The 8,821-nt window shown below is 39.6% G+C and overlaps 1 protein-coding gene across 2 annotated transcripts in view; it reads left to right on the top strand.

The window, feature by feature from the left end:
• The first annotated feature begins 1,111 nt into the window (after positions 1-1,111).
• The window catches only part of LOC107674934 (serine/threonine-protein kinase Nek7-like), an 84,439-nt gene continuing 76,729 nt past the window's right edge, over positions 1,112-8,821 (top strand). Inside the window, exon 1 of one of the 2 annotated variants that reach the window (XM_016469093.1) lies at positions 1,112-1,351. The gene's annotated coding sequence lies outside the window, so the exon portion shown is untranslated. Of the gene's footprint in view, positions 1,352-1,406; positions 1,668-8,821 lie in introns of those variants that run through there. The other variant, XM_016469094.1, reaches the window with a different exon arrangement.

Below are 8,821 nucleotides of genomic sequence, written 5' to 3' on the forward strand. Positions count from 1 at the left end.
GCTCGTGACGATACATTGATGTGTAAAGACACGAAACGATCGGTCTGTGCAAGAAACTGAACAGCATTTATATCGTGTTTTACCTCTGATTTTCATCGCAATGTCCAAACTGTCCAGAGCGCATCCTGAGAGTGTTCAACAGCCGGCGCGTGACGCGTCTTCTTCTTCTTCTTGCTTTACGGCGGGTCCGTTGACACTCCTAATTGAGATTGTAGATAGAGTGTCAATGGTCTATTTGAGAGATAGGTGGCGGTAATGCACTTATAAGTCTGCGATCCACCGTAAAGCAAGAAGAAGACGCCCCACGCACCGGCTGTTGAGAACGCGCTCAGGACAGTTCGGACATTGCGGTGAATCAGAGGTAAAAACGATATAAATACTATTCGGTTTCTTGCACAGACCGATCGTTTCGTGTCTTTACACATCAATGTATCGTCCCGAGCCGCAGGGTTTAATTTGGTTTTGTTTGTGTATGTTTTTTGACTCTCAAAGCCGTGATTCCCATTCACTTCCATTATATGATTGACAGACTGCAACGGTTTGAGTTAAAAATCTTCGTTTGTGTTCTACTGAAGAAACAAAGTCACCTACATCTTTGATGCCCTGGGGGTAAGCAGATAAACATCACATTTTCATTTTTGGGTGAACTATCCCTTTAAGTGTACAAATTAGTTCCCGAATGATAAACATTAGTACCTTTAAAAAAGGTACTGCATGCCCCAGAGACAGCTTTCAGAGAGGACAGAAATGAGGTAAAACTTTGAAAATAAAATGACATTGAAGTGAAACTTACAAAATAGAACTGAAGTGGGGAGAACAGAGTGAATATTTCATAAAAGAGAATAGATTAGAATAGAAATGAGGTGATGTGAAACAGAATAGCTTGCAAAATACAATAGAATACTGGTGAAGTGCAGCAGAACAGAATAAAATAGAACTGATGTGAACCTTCCTTGGAGAATAGAGCAGAAGAGCATAGAAAACTTGGAGAATAAAACAGATTAGAGTAGTGTGAAGGGAGATCAAATAGAATCGAATAGCATCCTTCCGTATTTCCTTGCTCTTTTCTCTGTGAATGTTAAAGTTAACGTGACTGGCCTGTGTGAAGTTTCCCGCCCCTCTCAAGCGAGCATGCTGGGATGTGTGTGTAACTCACACTCACGCGAACACACACACACACACTCTGTAGTCGCGATTGAACAGCTCGCGTGTGTGTTGCAGCGTCGCGCAGGAACTCAACAGGAGCTCGACCTTGACAGACTGAGAGACCATCATCATCATCATCCTCCTCATCCTCATCCTCGGCGCGAGCTCCAGTTCAGTACGCGTGAAGCCCAGCTGGCACTTCCTGGTAAGAGTTTAGCTTCATTCCCTCCTGTCAACTTCGAAACAGATTATCGTGCCACTTTTCCGTTTTACTGCCACGCAACAAGGACATTTTGAGTCAACTAGGAACTGTGTATCCGATAAATAGGCTATGTTTTATGAGGCTACAACAGAAAGAGCTGAGGAAAAGTTGACAGAACTTTGGGCTAGGTTGAGTTAAGTTAGCGCGCTAGGCTAATGCTGCTGTGGCGGTAATTCACCCAAGACAAACATCCAAATTATTTTTTTTAACGCTTAAAAATGCTTTATTCAATCGGACAGCAACGTACCCTGTTGTGAAAGTAAGTTTGAAGCTGTTTTACAGAGTGTCGGTTGTGTTTTTAGCAGTGACACGGCACGGTTAGAGCATTGTGGCTAAGCTAACGTCTGTCAGTGTGACACATGCACTAGAAATGTGAGGAGAAATTCACTCGAAGTTACTCTGACACTGGCCGAATAACCTTAAACCCAGATGACAAAGGTATTTAATGCTGGTTTTCTCTAGAAATGTCACAGAGATACGCCGTTTATTTGAGAGTGTGTGAAGTATTTCTTACTTTGGCAACACTTTCCAGCTGGTGACAGCAACGTGTTGGTGCTTGTTTGTGAACTTGATGAACAACACTGTTCGTAATATTAACAATGACATAAGTGAATTAGGAGGGAAGTGCATTGTTACGTCTTTCTGGTACTAAAGTTTTAATGACGTTAGAAGTTCAAGAGGATATTGTAAGTTTAAGCAATATTTAAAGTGGAAGTACAGTGGCTTGTAGTTTAGTGCATTCAGGGTTTGTCAGATTCACATTGGACAATGAATCAGCACAAAATTGGAAACAATAATGGCTGTGGCTTAGCTTGTTGTAGCACTCCAAAAGTTGTCATTTACTCACTCTCATGTCTTTCCAAACACGTGTTATGTTTCTGTGGAACACAAAAACTCATATTAGAATGGGAGTCATTTTTTAAGTGTCGTTGTATGAAAGAAGATGCAATGAAAGTAAATGGGCTCCACAGCTGCCAGTCACAACATTCTGCCTAATGCTTTTGAGTTCCACTGAAGAAAGGAAGTTATACTGCAGGATGCAACTCGAGAGTGTAAATTATGACACAATTGTCAGTTTTGCAAAATATGGAGTGAACATTGTAGAGTCTTAAAAACAAAAAACCCCAGACTGATGATGGACTGATGCTGCATCTTAATATACATGCTATTCGGTATTTGAACTGGTGTGTTGATAAGAAGAATTGGCATGTGATTTAATTAGCCTAAACTGAAATGTAAAATGTGTACATAACTGTGTACTTTAACTGTGACAAGATGATTGACAGGCCAGTTTGTGGTGACGGGATGCGCCAGCGGCATTCATTAAAGACACAATTATAATGTGGTAGTATTGTCTGCGACACACTCAAAAGTTCAAAAGTAAAGCATAGTATAAGTCAGGCAAATTGGGATGCTGTGTGTTATATCAGCCAAATAGTAGCTAAATCTGGCTGTTTTGAGATCAGTGTCAACCACAAACCTCAAAGTGGGCCGATAAATAGAAATGTGACCTCTTTCCTGTGTCAGTTTATAGTACTTGCATTATTACACATTTGGTCTTAAAATTTTAATTATTTTATTAAATGATTTTAAAATTGTACTAAATAGTCTAAAATAATCTAAAGTCTATAAAATAATTGTGTATTAATTTAACCAGTTTTATGTCTGTTTCATTCGACATCATTAAATTGAATGATTTATAATATAGCTTTATATATCAGCTACTCAACACTTTCAATATTGCAACAGGTTTGTGTGATCATTTGATTTGAATTCTAATGTGTTTATCTATAGTGTATTTAACCTACAAAATATTTCGATGCACAATTGTTTCCACATTCCAATGCAAAACTGTCAGTTGTGTAGGCCTGATTTTATAAGCTTTGCATTGTTAGACAATTGGTCTTAAATTCTTTAAGAAATAATCTCCTTACTTTAAAAAAAAATACTTTTATTTATTGCATTAAGAAATTATTAAATGAATAGATTTTATGCCTGTCTCATTGGGCATATTTAAATGAGTTATTCATTCATAATATATCATATCAGCCACTAGGGGTGTGACATATCATACCGTCCACAATAATACCGGTATAAATTTTTACATGATAAAAAAAAGTGTCATATCGCAATATCAATGATATAGCGACACGATGACGTATGGCGAATATACGTTCCCTAGTGCACACAACAACACCACCACAAACCCAATAGGTGTGAAAGTGAAGTGAAAGTGACGTGTGAATTAGTGCTCTGCATTTATCCCATCCAAAGTACACACACAAAGCAGTGAACACACACACACCGTGAACACACACCCGGAGCAGTGGGCAGCCATTTTTTGCTGCGGCGCCCGGGGAGCAGTTGGGGGTTCGGTGCCTTGCTCAAGGGCACCTCAGTCGTGGTATTGAAGGTGGGAGAGAGTGCTGTACATTCACTCCCCCCCCCCTGCCGGTACGAGACTCGAACCCGCAACCTTTGGGTTACGAATCCGACTCTCTAACCATTAGGCCTCGACTTCCCCTAGGTGTGTTCGACTTGAAGCAGCGCTGCGCAGACTGATCGGTGTATGACATCAAAGTATTGCGAGAGCAGTTCTAGAGCATATTCGAGCGCACACTCTTACCTTCAAAAATAGGCGAGGCGCATATCTTTAGCGAAGCGGCGCGGAGAATGTGCCGCGGCTCCGCTGGTGTAAACACAAGCATTGACTAGAGTGGCCGCGTCGGAGTCGTAACGCGCCGCAGACGCGTGCAGTGTAAATAAGGGGTAAGTCACTCTCGTGGTATTTTGACGTCATACACCGATCGATCTGCTTCAAGTTGAACACACAGCTGCTGCTGCCACCTTATGACAATAGATTTGCACTTCAAATTAGGTAGTCTGTCATCAGTGACAGTAGCTCATTGGAAAAGGATGGAAAATGCCCTTCATTTTGTTTGCACTAATAAATTCTGCTGCCTGCCAGCTGCAATCACCAATAAAACATTGTTCCATGTTTTTTTTTTTTCTATATCGTCATAAATATCGTTATTGCAAATATTCTTGAAATATCGTGATGTAATTTTGAGGCTATATCGCCCACCCCTATCAGCCACTCAACCCTCTAGATATCGTATTGGCCATTGCAAAACTTGAATGCTAGATGTTTCAACGTCAAGGGATAGATATTATCTGGTCTTAAACATTGAAGAATATGATGCTATTTGAATAAATCCATTCATTTGAGATAATTTAGGCCTAGTTGACTCTCATATTTGACCTTGTATACATTTTCATGATATTGTCTTTTTCAGCTTGTAATTACAACTTATACTTTAGGCTGATCTGGCACAATTTGAGTTTTCCTCTTTGCACATTTTTTCCCATCCTTTTTGGCCTCTCTCGTTGCTTTAGATTTCCCGAGGAAATGAACTCTTTCATGGCATAATTGCACGATGCATATGCCACTGTAAACACAGTAATCGAGATGCTGACAGCCTGCGTTTGTCACAAAATACGTGAAAACTGGAGTAAATATGCGCTATGATCCAAAAGAACAACCTCAGTGTCTTCGTACGGCCCGCTATCGGCATTTTTTACGTTCTCGCTGCAAACGACACTTAATATTTTACACAGGATGACACGGAGAGAAGGCAAGAGGCCGTTTGTTTTGAAAGCCTGTCTCTCTTAATACGCAATACCCGAGTGTTGCAAATAGCCGGGCACGCCAGCCTGGCATACTAACACTCATCAGCTTTCCGCTGAGTTTCTTCGGCCCAAGGGCTGTCGAGGTCTGTGGCTGGAGTGAGACGTAACACCCCCTCGTTCCGGGATCTTGCGCGACAGGACCCTGCGCTCTGCACTCAATCAGTCAGGGAAACAAACAGCCGACTCGAGAGCTGCAGGAGGCTTTTTTTGCCAAGTTGGAACTCGAAAACCTTTGGCGGTGCCTTTGCAGGGCAGTGAATAAAAAAAAAAAACTTGTCTCACGTGTCTGAAGCCAAGCCTGGAAGCTCGCGGGGCGTTTGAACTGCTCTGGAAGGTCTTGAGAAGTGGGCTGGTTTCCGGGCGCCACCGCGAGCAGGGATTGGTGGGGGGCCGAGGGGGCGTAAACTGAGGGCGAGTGCCACAATACTGTGAAGGCCGGGCGAGTGGCCAGCATCGTTGACAGTTTAACAGTGAATATTTTACAGCACAGCATACTGCATGTTGTAAACAGGGGTGAGCTACATAAAGGCTGTTTATCGTACTTGGGAAGCTTTGAAAAAACCAGCATCTTTAAGCCCCGTATTAGAATAAAGCAGATGGCTTGGGCCAGTGCGACTCGGGGAAAAAGCCGGAGATGAAAGCAGGCCAGTTTCTTTGAACAAGGAGTCTGTCACATTACTATCTCCAGGTCTCCGGGTCAAACCGTGCAGCCGTGCTTTTTTTCATGCTGACATTGGCCAAAAATATCCCAGGGAATCTCATTAATATTGATGTTTTGATGTTGCAAGCATTTTCAATGGTTGTTAACAGGCCAAATGTGTTTTTAATGCACCATTAAGATCTTTTATGATCTTCAAAGGTTTTTTTTTTTTTTAAGTGTCATTTGTCTTGACCATTCGTCGACTTTGACCACTAAAAGTACAACAGTAGGAATACAAGACAATATCTGCTGCCTTTACTAGTGTAATTGGATAGACTTTAAATGACTTGAGTTACTGAAAAATACTTTTATTTTCTAAAAACATGAACAAAATTATTGAGCAGAAAGGACTTGCATTTTGGCAAAACTGTTGCGCTTTTAAGCAGCCAGTTTGGATATTTGAATTAAGTGTTATAAGGAAAGTTCGCAATTATTCAGCAGTCATTGCCAACGTGATTATTAATCAGCTTGTCATGTTGAAACTGGCCGATTTTCGTAAAGTAAATGGATTGCTGTGCTGCCTTGTCCTTTTTAAATTGTTATTTGCTAATAATAAATACAAATTTGACATTAATTCTCAAATTCTTGATATGTTTGATTTGAGATTTCAATGTAATTCAGGGTATTTTTTAGGTATTTTTCTGTTATAACATAATTTGCTTACATTATAAAAGAAATTCTCTCTGCCAATGATGTATAGTATACAGGATATTATTTTGGATTGATATAAGTTTATAATTCTTTTTTTTTTTTTTTTGGACTATTAATTTAAATAACCAGCTCATTAAAGTCATTTGTAGTGCTGGGCGGTATGACCAAAAATTTATATCATGGTATTTTTCAAAATTTTACCGGTTTCACGGTACATGACGGTATTTTTTTTTCCTGCATGACCGGGTGTTAACCATGATTTAGTATTCTGTCTATATTGGATGCTCTTCAGGGCTCGCAAAATCGCTAGCCCGACGTCCCGGGGCTATTGCGTTTTCAAGTCGGGCTACCAAAATGTATCACCGCCCTGCCTGACGGGCTATCTTGAATAGTGATATAAAATCCCTTCCTTGATTTGCGTTGTTCACTGACTTGTAGAGGTGAAACGGATCACAGTTTATCATTCACGTGTTTCTAAATCTTACCAATTTAAACATTCAAGCGTTTTAAACCATTCATGCGCATGAAGAATTAAGTTCGGTGCTCGCGCGCACACGCTCAAAGCGCGAACATACAGAGCGGTGTTTCAGGCAGAGCACGAACACAGAATTGATTCCTCTTTTGCTTGAACGGACACATACATGCAAAATAATCTCAAAATAACTATCTCAGCAAGTATTTTCATCTCTTGAACGTAAACAGTGGAGAAAGAAATCGAAAGTGCATCATTATATTGGATCCGTGCATTCGGTCTTAAAGGGGCAGCAGCCTATAAATACCTGCTGTTTAAGCTCCACCTGCTGTCAGCCTGTCAGAGAGTGACATTTGTGTCTCATTCAACCCATCTGCTGTTTTTGTTTCATTCAGATTTTTTTAGTATCACAAAGCTAAAGTCAGACCATTTTGTTTTTGTTTCAAATTAAACAATTTTACAATCTGAATAACATGTATGCAGCATCTTTGTTTGGATCGTAATTAAAATACACAGGCAAAACCTTAGTTTACTTGCATGGAGACATTTCTTTTATTTGTATTATTTATTTATTTGATTTGGAATTTGTTTTAAAATTTCAAGTTAGTATATTGTTTGACGTTTTCAATTTCACAAAGTAATGTGCAGCCTTTTGGTCTGAGAAATAACAAAAGGACACTTTTTTTAAAATCTGTCTTAAATCTAATTTTGTTAAAGGAATTGTGAGAAAATTGTATTGTGAAATCCGTATCGTGAATCATATCACATCGTGAGTTGAGTGAATCGTTACATCCCTATATGCTACTAGTTTTTGCTGTGGTATCGAAGTAGTAAATTGTTTTTTAAATATTAAGTGTTACTTAAATAATAAAGAACCATATTTTTTTTGCTCATCTGAAAACTGATCCGATCTGTGACTCAAAATGTGATATGATAATGTAATATAATCCGAACCGTGAGATTAGTGATTCTTTGCACCCCTACTCTCTGGACTTGTTATTTGAAGAAAAAATACAATATATTTTATTGGGGCTAGTTAAATTCATTTTTGGGCTACCAAAATCTGAAGAATGCCTGCCCGAAGGGCTACCAGGGATTTTGAAATTTTACGAGCCCTGCTCTTTATGTTTTGATTCACTAAGAAGAACTTGTTCATTAGAGTCATTCATTTGTGAATTGGACTACAGTGATTCTGCTGCATATTTTTGATTCACTAAAAATAACTGTTTTCTTTTAGGAGTCATTTGTTTGTGAATCAGACAGAGTTCACTGATTAGGTTTGTTTTTGCAAACATTTTGTTTGAAGGACTCACATTTACAACATAATGAAATATGATTTCTTAGCGACCCTTGGCCACCAACGTTAGTTACAGCAATCTTCAGTGGTAAAATCTCTGTGTGAATGGGGCATAAGCCTTCACATACAGCACAGAGCAAACCAAGCCTTACAATCTTCGTACAACTACAGTGTTTTATCCAGCACCCTTATCTCGCATAAAAAGGGCAGATCCTTTGCGCCCCATTAAAGATTCACCAAAGACATTCTCTTCAAGTTCTGCTCTGTGTTCTGAGGAAGAAGTGCCGGCTGATCGTAGTATGAGATGGTTTGAGTTTTACAGATGTATTTTCATGAAAGAGGTGAAAGGCAATTGATGAATAAGTGTAGAAAGGGTTCAGAGAAGGGAAGTCCCTAATGGTAGGTGTGGTGGAGAATAGTCCTCTCAGGGTTTCTGTGAGCTCCTCACTGCAGGAACGGCCAACATCAATAAACGGCCCCACTGAGCAGCCCTTTGTGACTTCTGTTAAACATCCATTCCGTTCTATTTGCTTTGTTTTTTTTTCCTTTTTTTTTGCCACTTTTAATTGCCCCTATTTAATTAATAATGTTAGCTTATATATA

Source organism: Sinocyclocheilus anshuiensis, unplaced genomic scaffold, assembly GCF_001515605.1.
Source record: "Sinocyclocheilus anshuiensis isolate Anshui unplaced genomic scaffold, SAMN03320099.WGS_v1.1 scaffold1536, whole genome shotgun sequence".
Taxonomy (NCBI): Eukaryota; Metazoa; Chordata; class Actinopteri; order Cypriniformes; family Cyprinidae; genus Sinocyclocheilus; species Sinocyclocheilus anshuiensis.